General features: G+C 38.2%; 1 protein-coding gene across 11 annotated transcripts in view; it reads right to left on the bottom strand.

Moving 5' to 3' along the window:
* Window positions 1–24,116, bottom strand: part of SULF2 (sulfatase 2) — a 160,871-nt gene that overhangs the window by 72,389 nt on the left and 64,366 nt on the right. For 3 of the 11 annotated variants that reach the window (XM_083802194.1, XM_083802186.1, XM_083802184.1), the window contains 2 exons: window positions 16,155–16,202; window positions 15,332–15,469 (listed from right to left, as the gene is read on the bottom strand). The exons of the other annotated variants lie outside the window; for them this stretch is intronic. The gene's annotated coding sequence lies outside the window, so the exon portion shown is untranslated. The remainder of the gene's footprint in view (window positions 1–15,331; window positions 15,470–16,154; window positions 16,203–24,116) is intronic. 11 annotated transcript variants of the gene reach the window in all.

Genomic DNA, 24,116 nt, shown 5'->3' with positions numbered 1-24,116 from the left:
TCAGTCCCCACCGCAGGCCAACGTTTGCCATCTGCAATACACACACCCTACAAACCATCTCTGAAAGGGCTGCAGACAGTAACTACCGACCCAAAAGGAAATACTAATTTTGCTGCACAATAGTCCATATATTACATTGGAGAAGAAAATGGACAAGCTCCCTTTTTAATGCATTTTTTCTAGAGCACTGTAAATGGGGTATTCCATTATAAGAAGCCCATGACCCAATAAAGTTACATTGTGAATTTTCATCCACAAGCTGTAATCAAAGATACTAAAACTAGTATTAGTGACAGTAGCGTAGCAATCTAAAGGTGATTTATCATTACTGGAAAATCTGTCGCAATAGATCGTTCCTTTCAACAAAAGGGTATATTCACCTCACAGCCAGTGCACGTAATTTCCATTAATGTTAATGGCAGTTATACAAGTGCATTAGGAGGATAATATGCCCCCCGGTTTGTGATAACCCTGCCAAGTGAAAGGGGCTTCCTCTCGAAGAGAATGGGGTCTCCAGCTCACGCATTTCAAAGTAACTTGTTCTGGCACTGTCCCAAAACAGGAGGGATAACAATTGTGTATACTTGGAGAGCAGTTTCCAAAGTAAAAGCAGTTCAGTGATTTTAGCTTGTTTTTGTAATGCCAAAAAATCAAAGGGTATAGAGGCATTTAAAATGCTGTGGTTTATTTGAAGCCTAGAGCAACAAAATCATCTGAAATTACTGGTAAAACAAGGAGGTTTGAAAGACTACGGGTGTAGAGGGGAAGGAACTATGCAGGTATAGACTTTAAAAGAAAAACAACTCTTCATTCACTAATTGTAAAAGGATTCCATTGGCGTAGATAGACCATCACTAACAATCAGGAGTTTAAAGGATAAAATGAAGAAACAAGACCATTCCCTTTCATTCCCATACAATAGTTTTGTCACTGTGCATCACTAAATAAATTTCAGATCTCTCTCATAGCATGTCATTTAACAGCTCAGAATTATTTAACTGTACCTCCAAGTAACTAATATTGCTGATTAGCTAAAAAATTAGTCTGAAAAATCCCTACTGAAATTAGGAGAAAAGAGATATGCCAGCATTTCTTTAAACACCACCACACATCTGTCTGCATTGTTAGGCACTAATTGAAAAAATTGACACTCTAGTGTCTCTGCACACCTTGTTTGGAAGGAGCGTGGCACAGAATAGATTGAACAATGCAGGTTGGAGTGCTTACTGAGCTATGGATTTGGGCATAAAGGGGAACCACTTGGATCCAGCTGGCAGAGTGGGGATCCCCACCACTCTCCTTCCATCAGTTTAGAGGCACCAACTGAAGCTCATGGGTGGAGAAAGCACCAGGAACAGTCGCCCCCCTAACAGAGCACAGTAGGAAGAGTGGCATGTCTGTGGTACAGAAAAGCAACTTCTGGGAAATGGCAAGGCAGTCAGAGAGAGTCCAAAGTCATTTAAAAAAAAAAAAAAAAGGAACTTGCTGCGTGAGACATGCTTTCTTCCACTCTTGCCAAATATATTGTGTTTCAGAGCTCAAATATTGTTCTCTTCACACATAGATAAGACGGGCTGGCTTTCACACTTTAATACTTCAGTCAAAGCCTTCCAACTCTTCTTCAGACTTACTAGCCTCTATCTTTGTAGTTACTTACCATATGTAAACCTCTCAAATCATTAGTCATTTTGATCTCTCCTTTGCTTTCATATTTTGAAGTGTATATGCGTATGCTCTGAGCCCTCTTTAAAGACCTCAAGAAAAAAAAAAAAGCCAGCAACAGAACATGAGCTGATCTCGCTTGCATTTTCTCAGGGTAACTTACTTGACCATAGTCACTTGAGTTGTACTATCTGCTCAGACCTTTTCCAAATACAGGTATGATTTTTTTAAAAAAAATATTCGTAAACAAATGCATTTCAGTTGCATAAAATGTGCAAGTGTTGCTTCAACAATTGGGAGTCCTATTAAGAAGGACTAAGCAGCACAGTATGAGATCCAATGCTCAGTGCCCTGATCCCACACATTGTAATATATTTTTTACTGTAGATCCAGCTCAAAATAACTTTGTGGGCAATAGCTGCACTTCTAACTTTTAAAGTCAAGTTGCACTTTCTATAAATATGCACGCACATTATGGAGGAAAATGGTTTATATGTTTTGAGGTACTACGGAAATGGAAAGGAACACAGCCAACAAAAGCAAAGGAGGAGGAAAAAATTCACCTTGCTAAGCAATGGATCTGCTCTCCTGCTTACTCTTCAGCATGAAAATAAAGATTTAGTACACTGTACGAATTTAGTTACAATGCATCAAGACAATTTCTAGTCTAAGATTAATCACAAATTTTAATCATAATTCACAACAGTGGATTAAGTAATTCAGCAAAATATTGAAGCAACAAAGGTGACTGGTAAGTTGTAAGAATAACTAAAGTAACACACCAGTGCACTGATAAAAAGTGATAGGTTATCTAGATGGATAACACACTCAAAACAAATCTTTCCTGGAAAGCCAAACAGAAATCCAGAGCAAACACTATTTATCTGAATGACTCTGAAGCGCGCATACAAAATTAATACGGTTGCTAAGCATTAATATTGTTAATAAGGCTCAAAGACGCATCTCAAGCTCTATACAGAGGATGAAGTGTCATTGGTCACACAGCCCATATAATGAAGAAATAGAGAAAAAACAGCCCTCTTTTTCTCTATTAGAGAATTACTCTTAGAAGAGTTGCTTGTAAGCAACCAATGATTTAATATTTTTTTAATAAAGAATTTTTCATTTCATAAAGAATTCAGGTGTGTTTTGCTTGTTTGTTTTGAACATCTTCATCTGATTTTCCCTAGTAGGCTTTCAACCCCTTTTTAGTGTAGCGTGCACACTGCCTCTTATTCTGATACCCAGATAAGGCAGTATGTAATACAAGATGTGAAAGATTAAGAGAAACTTTAGTAAAAGTGAATATAATAAAGTCAATAGCCATTGCCCTAATAAAATTTTGTGAGAAGATGTTAAAATATGAAAATAATCTGTGCCTACCTAACAACAACTACTCTATGATCTGGAAGTGCTAGAATAGAGAAATGCATAATCAGCTGAAATGGGCCTTAACTCAACCTAAGCACAGTGTTCGTTCTTCTCTGTACATTTAATGTTAGTCCAGGACCTATGAGGTGACCATGCTCTCTGCACCCTACATAGGGCACTCCAGACACCCTGGAGCAGCCATCTACATTTTCTGCCCCCCAACAGCTCCCAGCTGGGAGCAGGAATCCAGTGCCTGTGTTCTAGCTCTTTGCGAAAGGCAGGGTTGGTTTGCAGCTTTTACGTTCAGCTGTATTTGCTGCACCTACAGTAGGGAGTACCTTCGGTTATGAAGACCTATTCCATAGGCACAAAACCCACACACAAAAAATGGATACGACTGGGCTTCACTTCCATTAGGAAGGCTACATCTTCTACATCTTACTGTTTACTTACTCTGCTTATCATTATGACTTAATTATTACTGTAAAGTAGTCCTCCATCCCTACCTCAAATACTTTCCATAATAATAGAGACATCTCAAACTGACTGGATATTTACATGCTTTAAGTGGGACTTCAAATGCACAACTTCAAGAGACATTCAGAGAGCACAATATACACAACTCCCAGCACTCTGCACACACAGAGAAGGCTGTTTCCTTCATTTTCTTCAGTTGCCTCAGTAGCAGAGGTGAGGCTAACTTTCTGGTGGGGAGGAGGAGGCATGATACCTGTTATGAGATCAGCTGTTACACATAGGAAGGAACAGACATGCCCTAGAGCATACAAAGCACTCCTTCGAGACTGAAATAGAAGGAGCAATCTTCAAAGCTAAATTTCTTTGAGTTTAACTAATAGTTAATCAATCCATCAGAAGGGAAAGTAAGTTGCATCTCTGACATAGCAAGGCATGCTAGCAAAGCAAGAGGAGAGAGCTCGATCTGTTAAAACAAAGAAGAAACTCACCATCTGACAAACCTGGAGGTAGTAGTGAGGAGGAGATACAGGAGAAATTGCAAGAGAGGTTTAAAAAATTATAATATGCCTAAGACCAGCATCTCTGAAAATTGTCATTTTTCTTTTTTAATTGTCATGAACTTTAATATTGAGGTTTATCTTTTGAAGGTGTTTTGTTGATATCCCTTGAAGGTCAGAACTGACCCATCAGAAATAGAGGGGTTACTTCATAAGAAATAAGAAATATTTACCTAGGAGCCACTGGCATGACTCTCCCTTATTGATCATCTGCAAGGCCCCCGAGGGTTTCCTGACTCGCTTTCTGCGAGGCCAAGTGGTTACACAGGTTACTTGCTTTGGGGACTGTGAAGATACACCAGCAAGAAGACACGCAGTTTTGATGTTACGGTAGCTTCAGGACTCTTAGTATAGGTGATGTGCAGCCATTTGAAAGATCTAACGCATACATTTGAGGCATTCTCAAAACATTAATTATTATATTTTGAAAAGGTGGCTTTTTAATCACAAATCAACTATTTATTTCTTTTTGCCTAGGTGCCGAGGGCAGAGATTACCTACAAAATGTCTAAAGGACTTTAAAGTCAACCAAATGCTTTCTACTTCATCCAAGACAACAAAGAAAATACTGAAGCAGAAACATGTCCCATCACTGCTGGAGAATGCTCTACTTCCATTTCTAGAAAGTTAAAAATAGAGCTGAATCCACACATGAGCTTTAGCATCACTCCCCTACAATCCCCTTTCAGCAAGCAATTATTAAGATTTTGCGTGCAACACAGATCTGACAATACTGTTAACAGCCACTGACTCAGTAATGTCCAAAACACACGTTGCAAACCTGTTTCCTCCTCTTCCCATCTTTTGTGTTTAGAAATGTTAATACATTCATATTAAAAGATCTGATTCTTGTTCATCTTTCAAAAATTTCAGGCTGATTATAGGAGTTGTCTTAAGTACTAAAAATAAGTCTTCTCTCTATGTTCAGAATCTAAGCAATTACATTTATTTTTTCTTACCTTCTTATATAAGTAGAAAAAAGATTCCAGTTCTGTAACTTGACTAGCATCCTGGTCTTCTACTTAATTATCTTAGCTTAAACCTTTTATTTTCTTTCTATCACATAAGTACCCATCTCAGGTGATTTATATCTATGTTTTCTTCATGTGTAGAGCATATTTGAATTATTATTTGTGACCACAATTTCTCCTTTCAATTAAGAAAAATAACTTATGCCATTTTCTCTAGACTCACAAGCTGCATCCTATTTGCCATTAAAAAAATGTAACGGTCACTGTAGGAGCATTGCTGCCTACAATTGTATCTGGCAAAGAACAAATTAAGCCTGATTAGTCTCTTTAAACATTTTTCTTTTTTCATTAAACAGATCTGCCCTGTGATGTCTGATCCTGTATTCCTGAATTCAGAGATAGTTTTATCACTCACTTTAGTAGAAGTCTGTATGTTTATCACTAAAAAGTCCCTGGATTACCAGTGAACAACAAATTAAAGTTCAGAATTCTTATGTCATTTACACACCTAAAATGGAGTGAATTGATTTTTCAAAAGTGCTTAGCACCCACAAGAAACAGTTCTGAACGTTTATCTGGCTTTCCTTAGGTCCTGAAATTCCACTTGAACTCTTTTGGTGTTTGGCAATGCAATCTTCTTATTTACAGTTTAGTTAGCTTTACATTTTTCCTATACCTCATTACTCTCATGCTTCATCACAGTAATAATTCCTGAGAATCTTGTTCATCCCAAAGTATAAGAGAAACCCTAGCTACCTTACCTACGAACGGTAGCATCTGGCATGAGAATATCTAAATGCATTTCTTCAGGAACTAAGACTACTTCTCCCCCTCTCCCCCAAAGAGAAGACTGGATGCTGTTAGTTGGAAAAAGTTGTTACCACCATACACTGAACATCTGGTATGTGTATTGCACATAAAAAAACAATTTGTTAAAATGAGATTTTAAACTCAAAATCTATTTTTGAAGATTTGATGCTTAAGTTTTTCTGAAAAGCCCTGTAGTACCAGCAAAAAAAGCTGCTGGAGGTACCTGTTGAATCATCACACAGATTTTTAGTGATAACAGTAGTAAAACCAAAAACTTAACTGCTATCTAACTGCAATCTGCTAAATGAATGACAGTGAAGTGCCAATCAATACTTATTGCTCAGTATTAAAATGTTTTTGACTCTTGTTTACTGGCAAAGGTCAAGACAAACTTCAGGCTTAAAAATTTCCAGCTGAATAGATTTTAAGACCAAACTCTTACATGAAGTAAAGTAGAACCTTTTATCCAAAGGGCTGTGCCTGCAGTATTACATAACCCAAAGGTAGACTTCGCACTCTCCAGCAGACTTTTGGCTTGCATATTCCTAAACACACACAAGATTGCAGACCAAATTTTTTCTGACCTCATCAGTTTAATACAAAGTAAATAAAATAGTCTGGTTCTTTTACTAAGAAGAAAGCATTTTCAAGTGAACAGAAAAGTATTTCACCAAAAGCACTGTGACACGCTTGCTAAATCAGAATCTATTCAAGCCTCCCAGTTTATGATTAAAAACCTCTAAAATGCCTAGAGCAATTTTTTTTTTTTTTAAAGAAACTATCTTGTGCATAAAACTCTTGCAAAACATGATGGTTCCAATATCCAAGACAGGAAAAAGGAGAAATATATGCAAATAATGCCCCAGTCTCAGGCTCATCAAGTCAAAAGCAAAATGAGTTGTATCAGGTAGCACCTGTTCAGAATATTTGTTTTTAAATGTTGCATGAATTAGTAGAGGTTTAATTTAAACTAGTGTGTCATCTGCCAGAAGGAAGCTGATAAAACTTCAAATGCTAACAGTGGAAAACATGTAAATTTTTTTTTTATGGATGGCAATTTTTTTTAGAGCAAAGTTAAATATCTCTTAATGACAAATGAAATGATAAGAAGTTAGGAGTAATATTTCATCTTCTTGTCCAGTTGGTGTAGGCATCTTTCAACATGTTTGCGTTTTACAAAGATTGTAAAAGGCACTGACAATTGTGATAAAGTTTTTTTCTGGAAAAAAAAATAACACCTTTAATTTTACTTGAAGTATTTTTTTAATATAGACATCTAATCTATTAAAATTCAAACCAATCAAAACCAGAAGTGCATCAATCATCTCTCAAAATACCGAAATATTTTTATTTAAGATTAATATTCATGAAGGACAAAGTAGCATTTTGAAAGTGTTCCTAGGCTTCGGTTGGTGATTTGTCAAAAACAGGCTGAAAAGCATGGAGATGAATGATAATGCGTTCATTTCACATATTCAGCTGTGATTTTTAAGGACAAAAATATTAATGTTGGAACCACCTCTGCTTAATTAACTCCTCCTTCTGCTGCTCCCCCACCTGATAATTCCCTTTTCTTATCCCACTTCTATGTGCAATACATATGCCTAAAATAAACCCTTGGATCTGAACTCCAGACAGACAAGGGCCAGAATGTGCAGCTTGCAACTTTTCCTAAAGATCAGCCAATTCCATACACCTCAAAAGTTCCCATTTGGGATTCGAACTGCTAATGTTGTTTTAGAGCAGGTTTCCCCCTCCCCTCACTACGAGGGGCAAGTTTTTGATCAAAAATTTTAGCTTGGAATCAGATTTTTGGGACGAACCTCATCCTTTGCAGCTTAGTGTAAATTCAGCATGTTTCCATACATATACTGTGCATATGGATTGTTTGGATCAAGTCCATGCAGAATGGCCTGGATGAATCCAGACACTTCCAACTGAACTTCTGCAGACAGAAACAACAGGAAAGCTATTCCAGAGTTACTGTTGCAGCCTGTCAGATTTGAGCAGAAGGTGCTCAAATAATGCATAATGACCAGCCATTTCCCACTGCGTCTGATCTTTTGCAATCCAAATCCAGCCTCCTGTTTGGCTGACACTGTACAACAGGAAGATGACGTCTGCATCAGAACACTACATTATCATACGGCAGCACAGTTCACATCTGAGGTCACTGCATTTAACTGAACTTGACAAGATTTGGCTGTTTATATATGAAAATATTGAAGTGATAATTCTGTTAGATTTTTAGTTTAACTGGTCTAGCATATCTTATATTTTCTAGTACATTTTTTCCTTTTTACCTATTGGCATTCATAAATAAATCTCAAATGGATTTACAAATTAAGTAGGTAATATTAAATTGACTGAGAAATTGAGCCATAGAAAGATAAAATGACTTACTCATGGTCAACTCAAGAGGCCAGTGATCCACCCTCAAGAGGTCAGTGATCCACCTAAGTGTAGATATCCTGGGCTGCAAACCACTGTTCTGTTTGCTAGGCTACAAGTTTCCAACTTGAAGCCCATGGACCTCTGGGCCTCCACAAACAAGAGCCAACCTATTGTCAGTAGACAAATTCACTATACAACACCCACACCTGCAAAGTGCTAATAGATCTTCAAGTAGAAAAAAGATTTAATCTCCCCTCTACTAAGATTAAATCTCTAAGCTACACAATATATAATGACCTGCTTTGCTTACGATAGCTTCTATACATGCATCACAAGCTATCAGCCCACCCTGTGTTAACCGCTCCCCTTGATACTCCCACACACGGCAGAACTTCCCCACTAGTGTTGCCAGCCGAGGTCCCAACTGTGCTGTGCGAATTATTACCCGTTTAGATTACCAGAGCAGTAACACAGGGCCATAGGCAATGCACACTCAAATAAGGTTACTGAGGAACAGCATATGAGAAATGCCCTATGTTCTAGAGAAGCTTGTGGGGCAAACCAGGTGTATATGCACGTGTGTGCACATGCACCCAAGTGGGACCAGAGGAACGCTCCAGCACTCCCTGCAGTAGGCACAAGGCATGTGTGTTTCCAGGGGGCTGGGAAGAGGTGGAGGGAGAGGGAGTGACGGGGGAAATGGTGGGGTCCAGGGTTGAAGGCAATAATAAACTTCCCTTGCAACATATGGACTCACGTACCAACTGATATTAAAATGAAAATGGCAAATTTTCTTAACACAGCCTTAGTGAGGCAGTTTATGTTTTCCCGATCTGGCATTTTGGGTTCTCTCAAGACTCAGGCGGATCCATTTACATTGATGACAAGTGCTCAGTTCCTCAAAAAAACAAAGTAAATCATTAGAATAAGAAGTTTAAAAGAAATAAGCAAATAACTGGTATCTGATACAATCATGTAACTTCAGGTTGTTAGAATTTATTCAAGCCCTGTCCAGTTTGTGAGGAAAAGAAAAAAGTCAAGTAGGAAAATACCGATGTATTTATGATGGGAAGTCATGACTGAGGACCTTACTACAACAATCAATAGGCAGTCTGTTTACTTTGATCCCCCTCTGATCAGAAGCACCAAGCCCAAGAACAAAAAGATGAAAAAAACTTGCAGTTGAGTGTTCAATATCCAGAAGAAAATATCATGTTCCAACCGAGTCCCTTTCGGCAGTCCTTAATTGACGTCTCTACTCAAAGAGATCTTGAGACTAAAATGTTTATTAAAACAAAAATAATGCAGATTTGTCTGTTGCAGAGTTGATAACATGCAATGGTGATAACTCACAAAATTTGCATAGCTATATCAAGTTTGCACCTACCAACAAACTGCCTCGAGGATGTTCTGACACTAATGTGTTGTATGCACGCTCCTCACATCCTTGAGAAGCTCCACTGCTAACAGGAGCTGAAGTTAGAAATCACTGCTCATCAGTTTTTGCCTTGTGATCAAATTTGAATATCAGAGAAACCTCAAGGGCTTGTTTTGACTTTTGAAAACACTTCTCCCTCAGAATAGAACCTTTTTCTTCAAGCAGTGCTTTTTTTTGCCCTTTTCCTCCTTAAAAGTGTCTGCGAATTCTGATTTTCCACATATACTTCCAGTTGTGAGCATGTGCCTGGCAAGTCAGGAAGTACAACTCTCAAGCTGAGTGATAGGAAACTCTTTGCTGCTGGCAGCATTATCACTAAATACATGCATATACATACATACATATATATATATTCTATTTTAGGATAGCCTGAGTGGATCAAACACACACACACACAATAAAAAAAGGGCTGACTTTAAGCCATTCTGCCAGTTCAGACATGTTCAAAAATGTTGTAGAGGTAATTTTATCCACAGAGACTTTGTGCCAGATCAGGTATCACTTCTCCTCCCATAGTTTAACAAAATAAATCACATGGTTGGCTCAATTTGGCAAAAAAACAAAAACACCCACAACCAAATAAACTAAAAAAATAAATCTAGTTTTTACTTCCAGATGATCCGGTACTGCACAGGTCTAATCTTAATGATCGCAAATGCAATCTTATGCATGAAAATGTTATTCTCCTTGCTTTAATACAGTTAGAGTGGGAGTGTTAGCATTTGCCTATCAGACCCAAGCGCATGGCAGAAGATGAGACTGAAACACACTTGATTTAGCAGGCTGTGTTACAAAGCGTGGGCTCCCCACATCTTTTCACAACGGCAATCCCACAGCAAGCCTTCTCAAGGCTATGGCAGATACTTCTCTTCCTTCAGTTTGCCACGTGCTGACTTCCTTAGCCTCTCACCGCTAAATCTAAAAAAATGAATTCAGGGAAAAAGAGCATTACGCTTGCCCCAGTGGCTACAGAGATGAACCCAGGTAAGTTAGAAGCCTAAATTCCTCAGCAGCTTGACCAGTTTAATGGAAAGAAACAATTAAATACTGTGGCAAACAGTATAGCACGGATATGGATACTGTTAACTGTATTTGCATCTGTAAATCTTATAATATCCAGCTGCTTTTGATTTTACTTGATACACATCAATCCCTGATTGTTCCCTTTCCACACCAGCTCAGTGAGCATAAATGATCTGTTTATCTGATCCACACACCACTTCTACTGAAATAGACTATATCAAATAAACTGTCCAACTACAGTGGTCTGAGGCAGTGTACGTGAAATTGCAGTTTATGTTTAGCAGCACTATTACACCAGATTAGAATAACCGGCCTCCAGAATTTTTACAACTCAGTGTATTGCATTTAAAAGTGGTCCTATAGTTTGTTACACGTAAGTGTTTATATGATGATGAATCCTTCTGGACTTTAAGCATTGAAATACTTTGTCCCCATCCTAACACATTAGCATAAAGGTTAAGTATTACGCTAATAATGGCTACTTCTAGGGGCATACCAGCTACACGAGATTGATGTTGGTAGCTACAATGAAGCTATAGCACACTCTTTGCTATAACAGAGCACTACAAGTTCTCTTGCTGACCTACAGCTACAAAAACAAATACTGACTTGAATAGCTTTGCAGCAGCTACTAGTAAGTTAAAAAGACTGAACTATAATGAGCTACAAATGAACTACAAATTAACTACAGCACTGTAAACAAGTACAATTAAAATGTGTGTAGTTTGAAGTTTTCACATACTTTTACACATACTATTACTCAGACAACACTGCGATTTAACATTAAAAGTGCATCAGAAGCTACCTGACAGGCAGCAGTCAGCCTCCTGCCATCTTGATCTCAACGACTGAATGTTTTTCTAAAGTTTGGGCAACACTCCCATGCATTTAGCAGCTATTAAATTTTAATAACTCTGTAAATCAACAGTGATGCATCCTCAAAAGCTTGTAAGCACTCTGCAGCATCTTTCGTATCTACAGCTTTATTAATGCTTTTTTTTTTTTTACCTCTTGTGACTTAGTAATGCACATGGGAACAGCCTTAACATGACTAATAACAAAGGTCAAGTAGATTATTAAGTAACTAATTCCAGGGAACTGATGAAGTTACAGTGGGTGCCTTTGTGAGCATCTTCAAGCAGGAAGTACTTATTCATTATCATTTTAAATTATTGTATATGCATATGACCACAAAAGGCACCTGGTTCTCCCAGTATCCCTTGAATTAATTTAGACTATGGTCAAAAGAAACAGAAAGCAAGCAGCAAATCTGCAAAACATAACAATAACTGAGTCACTTTCAGGGTTGATAGCCACACTTCCTCCTCGGCACACCTACTTTCCCCGTAATTCGGGAACTCTTTGGGATGCAATCTGACTATCTGGCACTGGAGCCATTCCTTCATTTGGTCTACAAGCAGTGGGAAAACAGCAAGTTCCGACACTGAAGGCAGGCAACTGCAACACAAAAAACAGAGCCAAAAAAAAAAGAAATATTCCTCAAAAGAGGAGTTAACTACACCTAGATAAGTGAATATTCCTAGAAAGAAGAGATAACTAACTCCAGGTAAGTAGGCAGAGGAAATGGTATCCTGAGTTTCCTCTTTACAGTTAGCCATCTTCCTGAATTTAGTTAACTGAAGGAAAAATCATTATGTATGACTAAAAGTTTTCTGTGAAAGGTTGGCAGAACAGACAAAATACACTCGATATCTTTAGGCTGCATAAAATGCATGTAAGAGAAAATGAATGGAATACTAAATATCATCTTGGTTTACATCTCCCTGTGTTTCTGCCAGTATTTTTTCAGGCAATTCATACATGACAGAAAACAAAATCTTCTCCGCCTACCTAACATGATGCTGCTGATGTAACAGTATTACACACCAACATCTAAGGAAAGACTTACCAAGCTCTTCTGTCTACAAAGTTTTTAAAGAAGCACTGTTTATAATCTAGAAGTTCATAAATAAGAATCAGTGTCTTTATCAACAGCCTCAGTGGCAAGCAGGAAAAAATAGTAAGGCAAAACTTTCGAGTCTCAAGGTTCGAAAGCTCTGGTCCCCAACAAAGCAGTTTAAATATATAAGCTGACATGCAGCAGAGGCTAACCTGAGGCTTTCAAGTTTGACAACTTCAAACTTGTTCTCAGAAATTACAGAGTTCTGTCCATCTGCTAGTTAGCCAGGTCAACTACTTATCAACCCTGGTGTTCTTGTGACTGAGCACTCTTACTCTTTTTGTCAGTGCAAATCAGTGTAAAAAGGTTCAAAATCAGAGCCTGACTCGTGAGAAGGCGGCAGTACTAGACAGCTACTTTGACTAGTTAAGTACTCAACAGGGTACAAAACATCACATGTAATGCATATTCTCATTCCACACCTGTAGCAATATAACTGATCACACACATGCACAGCACCAGAGAATAAGGTTCAAGAATTCCTGACTCCTTTTGCTTTTCTACAGAGCTCACATTGTGTAATCACATTCTTCCAGTCAGACCCTAATTCAAGTTGCAGTAATCTAGGAAATGTTAGCTTAGTTTCTCAGTAGTTTGTCTTTTATCATCTAATATGAAAAATTTGATGCCATCCCAAGTACCTTTACCCTCAACAGAAGTAACTTTCTTTACAATTGTGCATGAATATAACCCATTTTTAAAATCACCTAATTCCTAGAATATAAGATTTCCTCCTTATTTGCATAATACTTAAAAACTAAACAAATTTCAAGCCTTTAATACTGACTGCACTATGGCTTGAAAAAAAAAAAAAGCCCAACCACTTAATTTCCAAACACCAAGGACTACTAGTAGAAAGCAGTATATTTTTAATATACAATATATTTCAAGCAGTAATGCAATAATTACCATTTTCATTTGAGCTCTGCAGAGTTTAGCACACTAAGTTTGATTGCAGACAGGAATCTGCTTGCCTAAACGTCTGTCAGCTGTAAAAAAGAAAGCCACCCTAACATTCAGGGCAGTAACATATGTGCATCATTCTCCTTAGCATGACTTTAGAAAGACCAAGCACTGGTTACTGACATTTTTAACAATGACAACTTTGAAGCTCTCTATCTGTTTATGCATTTCCCATTTCTGCACTAAGTGCAGCAAGGTTTAGCCATGCAAACCCCTAAGACTAAGCTAACTGAAGAGTGTGACCAACCAGACACGATTGCACTATTATTTTAAATGGTAGGAAAAACAGCCGGGTTAGATTTGGTAAGCAGTGTGCTGCTGCATCCCTTCATTGATTATTCTCATCCGGGTGAGACACCATGCATACCAAGCTTGCTGCAGTAACACTAGGAAGCATATTTGCTATAGATCTGAAGTAATTTTCCCTGCTTTAGCTATTACTGCTGTTCGTTTAGATCACAACATAAAACATTGGATTTTTGGATCCCAAGGTTGTTTCCTTAGGTAGGTGGGAGCTAACATACCTGCAGGTTGCAAACACAGTCTACTTCAGAAGCAGCTTAATGCAAGTATGTATGAGTGCATGCATCCAAACTGATGCAAAAACAGGCCATTAAAAATCCTCTTGCAAAAAAATAAAAATAAAAAAGTGAATCATAGCTTGTCCCATGAACCTTTCCAGGAAGCAATGTCATCCCACGTTGCAATGTCAGAGGGAAAAATACAGCATCTGCAAGACTGTTTTGAGCTTTCAAAGGAAAATATGCCCTGGCAAGCTCAATAAATGAGCCAAAGTTTATATGCAAGATATTCTGTAGAAGTTGTGTGGAAAGTTCCAGCACTGTCAAAATGGACCCTTTAGCAAAATTATTCATTTATAAAACAAAAAAAGAACAAGGGGGACAAATCACAAAACAACCAGGCTTATGCACTTAAGAAACAGGTATTGAAAAAAATTACACTGTCTCATTTTCTTAAGCAGTTTATAAAGGCAAGATTTTTATTTCACAGAAGCTCAGAGTAAGTGCCAATGTTTCTTTAAAGAAATAAGCCTGATATTGCATATTTATCAGGCACTTGGGGGATCTGTATGGTAAAGCATGCCAGTTATTTTACAGAGAATATACTAATTTGTTTATACTCCTTTAAACCATCTTACTGTGAGCAGGTATAACACAGTATATATACCGGCCTTATGAGGCAACTACGAAGCCCTGCGTGATAGACTGCTCTGACTTACAGAGCAAATTCACTTTATACATTGTCTGCATTTGCTTATTTTCTCAGTACAACTGTAATAAGGAGACTTGTTATCTTAAAAGAAAGAAAAAAATATCAGAAGCCTTGTTAGGGGGCTTTTTTTATGTAGAAAGCCGCATAGACAGCACATAATTCAACTTATATTGTTTGTCCTCCAGCCTCACATTTATTGTTTATTATCAAATGAAATGAGAGCACATCCTGCAATTTTTTCCCCCTGCATTTCTGTGGTACTTGGCATTTTGAAGCTTTGATTAAAACATATCCTCTTTTGGCTATTCAGATGCATAAATTCACCATCTAGAAAATAGAAACCACTACAAAAATTCTAACAGCTGTAAGGTGCAATTCACCTGCAAACCAAGAAACCCATTTCAAATGCCCTTTGAAATTAATTTGTTAGAGTGGAGTCTCTGATATGCCAGGCTTGCATTTTTGCACATACCTGTCACATCCAACACCATTCGCTGCTGCTGCCCAAACTGAATCCACTCCTTCTTTCCTCCCTCATCAACGCACACTTTTGTCTGTGAAGCATGAGACTGTTTTCATGATTTATTTATTTCAAGTCATTTGGTAGGAGCTGGAAAGTCAATAGGTGCATGTTAAAATGATTTTTCTTAATTATTTAAAGCCTCAAAAGATTAAAAACTCTTAATGTGAATTGAGTATTCACTAAATAATGCTCAAAGAATAAGAACCCCTATAGCCTTTTAAAAAATGAATAAAGGACTTGACAAGCTAACTTCAAGAATAACCATCAGAATAACTAACACTCCTATGAACACGCTGCCCCTCCTGATACAGGTTCCTATGGTTGCATATCGAGTAAAATCCATTGATAGTGGTGAACTGACATTGACAGATAAGCACCAATGAAGATGTATAGTGACTATCTTTTAGCCTTTGGTGTTGAAATAACGTCCAGCGTGTGATTAATGGATGCTGCATTTGTGAAAAGGTGCTGTCATCATTAAGGATTTCTGAAGCAACGTCTGTTCCAACATGTTAACACAGCTGAGGTCAGCACAGAAAGATGTCAACTAAACACTAGAAACTCCTGAAACAACTTGTGCTAGAGAAAACTGGTGAAGATGCACTTGACATTCAATAGCAAAAGGCAGCTAGCTTGGATCTAGAACTTTTCTCTTGGTTTTGATGGTGTGCACAGATCAGTAAAAAATAAAATCAACTGAAATGAAGCTGACTTGTGAGGAATACACATAGAAACTCTTCTGGTAAAATGAAACTATCGTTAAATACATTACCTTTTAGGAGACCAGAACAGCGCAAATTGATCAAATGCTCATTCTGCTCTACAAAGAAATACATTAATATGTATTAGCTTCCTTCATCAATCAGAAGTTACAGAAGTTGTATTCCACTTGTGCAGATCAACAATGTTCTCTCTGCTAGCAGCCTTTCATGTGTATAGCAATACATTTCACACAAAACAAATGATTGAAGATGTTTGAACTGTTTACAATGATGCTGATCCAGAACTGATACAGTAGCAACTTCCCAGCACAGAAATTTTAACTTACTTTCCAGATCATCACACATTTTTTTCCAGTAATGCCAGTGAGAGACCTTGAAGTAAACTTGTTTTGTATTTCATAAGCAATTTCTAGGATGTCCTGTATGCCAACTGCTGAGTGATTCGAGTATCTTCCTTGCAGCAGTTTTGAGACTATGAGTTATTTGGAAGCGAGCAAGATGAACAGGGTATGATTGGCGTGGTTACCACATTGTTTGAGATTTCGTGAAGACTGCCCTTCCAAATAAGCAGGAAGTGCTCCAAAGAGATACAGAAACCATTTCCCGGTACGCACAGAAAGAACTTGCCTTGAGGAGAGAACAAGTCGCTGTGAAGCAGCTTTTGGTTTCAGACAAATGATATAATACGCTTTATGTACACAGAGGAAAGAAAATCAAGTTCTACTTTAATAGGTAATGATAATTACAATACTTGATATAGTTTATCTATGGTTAAGAAAGTTGACTTATTAACACCTGAGATGTAATCGTGTGTTTGCCCAAGAAACACAAGGAAAACCTCTGCCCAGGTTTCAAAGATGCTTAATTGTAAATCTGCAATTATTCATGATAAAGTTAACAGGACTCAACGGTTGTTGCAATTGTTTACCATAGCTGTTGATATTGACTGACCTCTTGTAAAATGTTAGTTTCATTACATTGCTCCACAGCCTCAGTAGAAATAAGCATCACATGAAGCTACCTTCAATAGCAAGGGCTGAGCTCTGCCTGCATTTTTAGCTAGTATTTCCCTGAAATTCCTGGTGTCCTTCTGAAGTCAGATACATAAGTAGTAGAGGAAGGAGCCTCAGGATAAAGGTGAAAAGAGTCTGTCTCCCTTACAGTGCATCATGTTGGGTAACAGATGCACACTCCCACGACACATAGCTGCTGGCAGAGGAGAGCACACTGCCCTCTGCGGAGTCACAGGCTCTGTTCAGCTCCCTGCACCTCACAGTCAGGATCAGAGGCTTAAACACAACGTGGTGCTAAAAACACAAATGTAAACACCACAGAATAGGAATGAGAGTTTGAAAGACTCAAGTCCTCTATCCTCTTCTCTTTCTGTTTTAACTCTGTAAGTCAGCGGTTGTTATTCTGAGTCTGTCGAGGAAAGGGCAATTTGTATAGAGTCAGTGTGTGACTTCAGAAAGAAAAAATACTACATAATTTTCCAGCTTCTCAAACTTGGAAAGGAAAATATCATGAATTGTATTTTGTAGCAGGTTTTTTTTAAACTGTAAATTTTCATTTAGTTACTGTGAGATCCTCAATGGACGCTTGAATAGGAATCTTCTCTTTTATAATGCTTGAGGGATAAGCTTCTACACGTTAAGGACTTCCTTGCCTGAACTGAGAGCCTTTCTAAGGAGAACTGGGCAGGGGCATTCCCTCCTCGTGGCAGCAGGCAGGATCCTCCCTGGCTATTTTCAGGCAGGAAGCAGTATGCTATTCACCAGAGCCTCAATAAGTGACAGTCACTTTAAACCATGAGAAATGTTTTCCTATTGATACGTCTAATCCCCTGATGATTCAGCTACATAGGGAAAGAAGAGCTCAGAAGCCTTTCATTTGGTCACAGACTGCCTGGAGCTCTCTACGCTTTAAATACACAGCGAGCCCATTGAGAGGGAAGACAGACGTGTTCCTTTTGCCTGGTCAAACTTGAAGCCAGACTTAGAAAGTGAGGGGCTGAGGAGTGCAAGTCAGCCTGCTGTCATACATCCCAACACTGAGTTTTACAAGTAGCCCAAGCATTTGTGAACAGCAAGATCAGTGGCAGAGCCTAACCCAGACCACTGAAGGAAATGGTGTGGGAAGAAAAGCCATGAAAATTCTTCTCAAGATAGGAGGATAAAGAGTCTGTTGTCCAATTTTGATATCATCTGCTTAGCAGCGCTGGTCTGTCTTTGCAAGGCCCACAGTCACAAGACTCATCTGTGCTTTAGGGAAACCTTTCTTCTATGAGAATCCCCACAGCCAGGCTAAGCCTCACACAGCAGATATGCAGCTCTCAGGAACTTGAAGAATTGCACATCTGTCCAACTGAAAGTCCATGCCTTAAGTCACTCGCCATCCACATCAGATAAAAGAAGATGAGAAAGAGAAGAAAGAATCAGGCACAGAATGCAAGCCAACAAGAACCACCAGACTGCATGTAAAACCTAATGCAGTGCAGTTTCCATTCCAACAGCCTTAAGAGTTTAATGACACAGCTTGACTGATCATATAAAACGTAAATGAACTGCCCAGGAACACAGGTAACACCCCACTCTGCAGGATTAGGAGGCAGAGCAGTCACAGCCTTTGTTTGCGCTGTCTTCCTTCTCTTCACTGGTAGGATACCATTTCAGCGCTTTTGCAAGCTCTTCAAGAAAGCTTCTTTTCATTTCTTGCACTGTAGCTCAGACGAGATTATTAAAGGAAAAGGGGTGGATTAACTACTTGACAGTAATTGGGAAACACCTCGGGATACAAGTTCTGTTCTTCCAAGAAAAAGGGTTAAAATTAAAATAGCTGCCTTTAATGGGACTGAAAGATCAATACCAGACCCCACGGCAAATTAATAGTATGTGTAATAAATGAAAAGAGGTTGCTGCCAGACTGCTGGGAAATGTCACTGGGAGAGGGATCTGGGGATCCAAAATGACTGCAGGCCATATTGTATCAGCTTCCTCACCTCACCGCAAAAGAGAATTAAATATCAGAACCACTAGACAAAATCAAATGTACAGCACCTCTCAAGTTCCACAGAGAAGACATGAATCCTCCAGAAGAGACCTGTACACGGTAAGTGGATTCCATACAGGTCCTTGGGGCTGGGAAGAGTACAAAAGGATAATAGATCAGAGTAGAAACTTCCCCAAAGAGCTAACAGAACGTGGGAAACACAAGGAGTGAAGAGATCTCAGAGGATTTTTTATAGAGAAGCTGCAAAGGGTGCACACAAGAGACACGATGGTGCCCCTGAAACCCAGAGCAGTGATGCAGCCAATTAAAGAACACTGGAAGAATGTGAGCATCTAGAATGTAAAGGTGTGCGAGGTCAGTAATAAGAAATAGGAAAACTATGAGCTCCTGAATTCAAAATAGTTTAAAGTTACTCAAGGTTTCTCATGCTAAATGGCAGAGCAAGTCCTTACACCGAGTTTAATTTATTCAAAAAAACCCAACAAAAACAACACAAAAGCATCATCACTGCACTATTTTTCCCACCGAATGAAGAACCTTTGAAAGTCTCCAGTTTTGCCAGCAGAGATTTCTTCACAGAAAGAGCTGGTTGCAGCACCAGATGTGTGTAGAAGCTGTTCAGAGTCCTCAGGGACTTCTTGCTATTATGTCTGCCCCAGGAGAAGAATTCTGTGCTTCCTGAGCTTGTTCACACCCACACATTTTTTGCAATGCAGACTCACTTCAATAGGCAGGGATGGCTTTAAGATACCTTAGACATTTAAATTTGTGGCCTGGCAAAGAATAAACACTTGAAATAAAGAACTTCAACCAAAATCCACAGCACTATTTCCTGCAGGACTAGGACTGTCTTGGAAGGTTTTCTTCTCCAGTATGTACTACTTTCTAACTCCGAGAGGCTACAGCTCCAAGTAGTCATTGAGCCTTGTCTCATCACTGACATACACTCCACTTCGTTATATTTTCCTGCTCCCCGGTGAGCAAGACAAGGAAAACTGTTCTGCCCCTTGTTAGTCTTTTTTTGTTAACAGCCAAGCAAAGAATTAAGTTAGATGCTCAACAATGTCTAGTGGTTTTAATCGCTAAATTATTCCCATTATCTCTTAGAAGCTCTAACTTAACCATCAGCTTTGCCCTGTACCATTGAAAAGTCTCTGCCTTCAAATCCTTAAGCAATCTTCATTTTTTTCCTGTTTTAAGAAGTGTAATTAGCATCTCAGTCCCATCTTACAAAACGACACTATGACAGTCATTTTGGTACCTTATAAACATTTGAATAGTGGAATCCTTTTAGACACATTCACAGTAATTGATATTGGCTGTTTTTTCTTCTCTGCCGAAGTCTAAGCAACCTTAATCAGAAGTTTTTATTAACGGTCCTTTAAGAACTATTCGTATTAGACAGATATGGTGCAAAGCTCCAAATAATTTAGTTTCAAGAAGTTAAGCGGAAGACAGAATTTTGTTACCTGTATAGGATACAGGGCTATTTCTACAATCATCTTTCACCAACCTAACTGAGCAGGTGGGAGGTCTGCAGAACTACAACATCTGAGCTAACTGTTGTAGCAAAAGCCTCAGTACCCCTAACAAAGATAAAAACATAAAGTTACTGATATTGCATTATTTTGCCCACATATTTATTAGGTTGGAACAAGCAATACTGGTAAATTAGTATTTTGATCCACAGAAATGGAAACCTCCTATTTTGTATATATAACATAGCTACTTATACTGGGAAAAGCCAAGATTCAGAAAGTTCTTTAGCATCTTAACATGCATTGAAACTTTTGAGAAGATGGATGCTTAAATAGGAGAACAAGTGTGGGTCTCAGTCAAATTGTTCCAAGTTCAGACACAGCCTAAATCCATAAAGCCTTTAAATTATTTTGTGAAATTCAGAATTTGTGGTAGTGCAACCAAGGCAGGAAACAGTTCCAGTTTCACTGTCTGCCAGTACTTGCTAGCAAGAAGAAATAAATCAAAATAATATATATCAGAGTTAGATTAAAATGTGCCTGAAGCACCACAGCAAGAATTTTCAATTTTTGCCTTTTTTTTTTTTTCTTATTACATCTTACACCCATGAATTACACTATTCTCCTGGTAGCCCACATCACCCACACACCACACTATGCTACCCAGATCACTCAGAAACTTCAAGCAAAGGACAGAACTCTATAGAGTTACTGATATTTCTTTCCATACAGGGTATTTATTTTATAAATTGGGCATTGTATTTTAAACAGCTGGATACTTAGAGCGTATTACAAGTGGAAAAAACAAATCATAGAGTTATCGCTGTCAAGCGAATGAGTTTGGAGTGGAAAAATGCAAAAGCTATGTTCATGTGCACAAATGACTTACTACAGAAATACAGAAAAATATCTCATCTGTATCTACAAAACATGTTGTCCAGCAAGATATTATTATATGGAATAGATGGATTAAAAAAACCACCCAACCATCTATAAGGTTTACATGCCGATTTCCTTATGTAGCATCTGTTCTGGTACAACAGAGTAAGACTGCAACAGGCGGGGATGAGGAGGTAAGATTTCTTTCACTGCATTTTAAACTGGCTGCAGCAGATGCCTTTTTTAGTCCTTGGAAGATTGATGATTCCATTATTTGTAGTACTCAGCAATAAATCTCTGAGTTTAGGCTAAAGTGAGCACTTTTCCCTACTTTACGTCTTCCATTACACTGTTATTCATCATGTTTAATCATTCATTTACCTCTGACTGCTACTGCACTTGGGGAGGACTGGCACATTATTGATTTTTGACTTTTACCCTTTATAAGCTGGGTAAAGGGCTTTGTGACTGCTTAATCAAAAGTGACATGACCAGAGCAGGGGAGCTGCAGACCTTGGGAAATAGCAGCTAAACAACGTGCCAAGTTATGATTAAATGAAATTAAGAGTCAACAAAGAAAGCAAATTATAATAAACTGAAAATTAAAGTGGATACCCCCAGGAGCCCATAGAGTACAAAGCACTGCACTGCCTAGTAAAATACATTTCTGGGAAAGAGGAGACTAAGATTAAGCATGAAGATTTACAACTTCAAGTTCCCACAAAAAGAGAAATGCAAAGCCATGCACTGCTAAAGCAGTGTCAGATAATGAAATTTCACTGAAGTATGTTCTCAGTTGCTTATAAACCTTTTTCCTCAAATAGAGTGTCTGTCTGGTCAGTACCCCACTAGCAAACACGCAATGCAAGTAACACATGGTAAAATATTTTGATAGCTGGCTTATTTTCTGCTTACCAAAAAAATGAAGAGTTAAAGAAGTCAGAGAACTCCATTCATAGCTTGAATAAAGCCTGCAGATAAAGCCTTAATTTCTGCTATAGTATCTAGCAAATTATGCAATAAACAATAAATGTAAGTATTGTTATCAACTCCAAATCAACAGCATGGTAACACCAACTTCACATTTTAGACAAAGTGGTGAAAAAATACACATGCATAACATGGTGGTTAAAATTTTCCAACTTCTTGTCTAACAGCTATATATATGTATATGCTGTCTCTTTAGAGAGGAGGAAAAGTGAGAGAACAATATCTTTTTTTACTGCCCTTGATATTATCATTTTTTTTGTCCTAAATTATGTTACCCCAATTCAAACCATTTTTTTTTGCTTTTTAAAATATATATATAAATTCCCATTTTGCCCACCTGTTACATACTTGGAAGAAAAACAGTAAAGCAAATAAAAAAATGAAGTAGTGGGTATCTCTAACTAGTTATTTCACACATTTTACCCTTTTCTGCTCTAGATTTTAGAAATCATCCCAGAAAAGATGTGAAAAGAAACCTCTGTCTGTTACATTGTGGTCATGGTTAGATAAATGAGCACAGGTCTGTTCACAATAACAATCCCATAGTACAAGGCATGCTGGCTGGCCTCTCCTGTTCACATTAAGGCAATCTGTCCACATTATTCCTCTTGAAAGACATTATCTATCAGCTACCAATTCCCATGCAAATATATGCCACCTTTACTGACTTTGCTTTTACAGTGAGATCCCCAGCTGATTACCACAGCCATGTAAATGCAATCACCCTCACATCTGTAACCTTCACCACCACAGCTAATTCAGAACTGCTGTGAAAAAAGCCATCACAACAACAGAGCCTTTAAGTCAACTTCCTGTTTTACAGGCCTGGGCTCAAATGAGACATTAAATGGAACTAGAGCAAGCTCCTCAACAAACCTGAGCAAGGGCACTCATGCTCATAGCTCGCCTCTGATCTGTGTCATACACACGTTGCCTGGGACAAAAGTTACTGCACACAGTAGTACCCACGCTCTTATCCTGAGCAAGTTTCCAAATGACTTCAACTCGAAAGAATGGATTTATATTTAAATATTTTTCATCCTGTGGTAAGTTTTTGAACCTTTTCAGACAAGAACTGGCTCTAAGAGGTATCACTGCCCGCATAAAATCTAACATCAAGATGACCCCCATGACAGGAATAAGAAAATTCAAGTATTCTGGAAGTTGTTTTTTTTTTTTTTTTGGAGAATTTTTAATCAAAAGATCTTTGTTTGGCAGCACAGTTCAGATTTATTTTTCCACTAATATTAATTTCTTCCTATTGATTTTGAGTATTAAGGGACCAAATTTCAGAAATGCTGAGCAGTCCAATGAATATAATTGAAGCCTTACATGCTGAGCAGTTCTGAAAGGTAGGCTAATGTCTTCTTTCAATCAGATATTCTCCATTATCACATGAGAAAGAAGACTACTATCTAACTGATGATTTATTGGTACTGCATGGCATATATAAGATGCTACCTTAAAACTAAGCATTATAATAACAGAGAAAATCATATTTCCTGTGTCTCTGCCACACAAAGCATCATTACCAAAAGTTAAAGAACAGAGGCGTGTGGATGGGAGGAAGATGAGAGACAACTGAAAACATCTCAAACAGAAACATCCCCTCCAGAAAGATCCTTGGCTGGAATGAACTGTCACTGTTTCAGTGAT

This window comes from Anser anser, assembly GCF_964211835.1.
Source record: "Anser anser genome assembly, chromosome: 16".
Taxonomy (NCBI): Eukaryota; Metazoa; Chordata; class Aves; order Anseriformes; family Anatidae; genus Anser; species Anser anser.
Note: the sequence above shows the minus strand (reverse complement) of the source record. Positions and strands in the feature narration are given on the sequence as shown.